Source organism: Arachis ipaensis, chromosome B03 (genome assembly GCF_000816755.2).
Source record: "Arachis ipaensis cultivar K30076 chromosome B03, Araip1.1, whole genome shotgun sequence".
Classification (NCBI taxonomy): Eukaryota; Viridiplantae; Streptophyta; class Magnoliopsida; order Fabales; family Fabaceae; genus Arachis; species Arachis ipaensis.
The window spans coordinates 135189961-135191103 of record NC_029787.2 but is presented as its reverse complement, the minus strand read 5'-3'; positions in this window follow the sequence as shown (position 1 = coordinate 135191103).

Below are 1143 nucleotides of genomic sequence, written 5' to 3'. Positions count from 1 at the left end.
TCTCTAGCCACCAGTAGAAAGCAACAAGAAAAAGTAATGAAACGACTAACCTTGTGAACTCATTTCTTTTCCTGCTTGACTAGATGGAGTAGATAACTAGTATCCTTTTTCAAAGTGCAAATAAAGCAAGTAAAAAAGAAACCAAACTAATATTTCCACACATTTCCCCTACTATTTGATAATAACTGTTTGATTAAAAACTGTTCACTTGCCACTAAAATGTGTGGTAATGATTCCCTTGAAATAACTGCACAACAACATTTATTATAGTATCACACTTCAAAGTCACTTTTCGCATTTTGAGAGTGAAAATTCAAGCTTGCTCCTGCCAACTAAAAGGCCACGCGTTGAGCTTGGGGGCTCACCAGGCAGCATCGTTCCGAGGTACAACACCATAATTTTTATGAAAGCTCAAGTTGCTAAAAAAACAATACAAGAAAGCAGGTTAAGTTTAAGGGCTGTGATTTTTACCCCTCATACTCCGGTAGAAAATGGTTATGCCTCAAAATCTTATTCAAAAACACATTTTAAATCGGATTTAACCAAATAACTGCCTCCACCTCTTTAGAACTCATACTAAATCTCGGAGAAGATGCAAAAAGTTGGTTAGGCTAAACGAGAATAAATACGAATACAAACAAGGTGGGTGGGGAGAATAAAAAAGAGACTATTATCCTAATACTCTTAGTTCTTTATCTTGAAAGATAGTTATTGATTTAAGTGTCGAAGTCTTTTTTACAAATTCTGAGCCAATGCCAAAGTTTCGAGGAGTTCACAACGCAGCCATTTAGAAAAAGAAAAAGTAATTATTGTTTAATAACAACAAGCTATACCTCAGAGTGTACATTCTCAACGAAACACATACTATTCTGCTAATTATTTTGATCATTATTATAGGTACAATACAAAATTTGTACTTTAAACATTTATTTAAATGGATTACCGAATTCAGCCTGTTATCAAGTTCAAATCTTTCAAGAGATATAACCTTTTAATTTTCACATTTGGTTTTTAGAATAGAATAAGATAAAATACTAAAAATAAGACACAAAAGATAAAAATACAAAAGTTAATATTTTTGTATTTTATTTGGTGATAAACTAGAACAAATTATAAAAATCTAATTAAATTTTTTATTCAAAA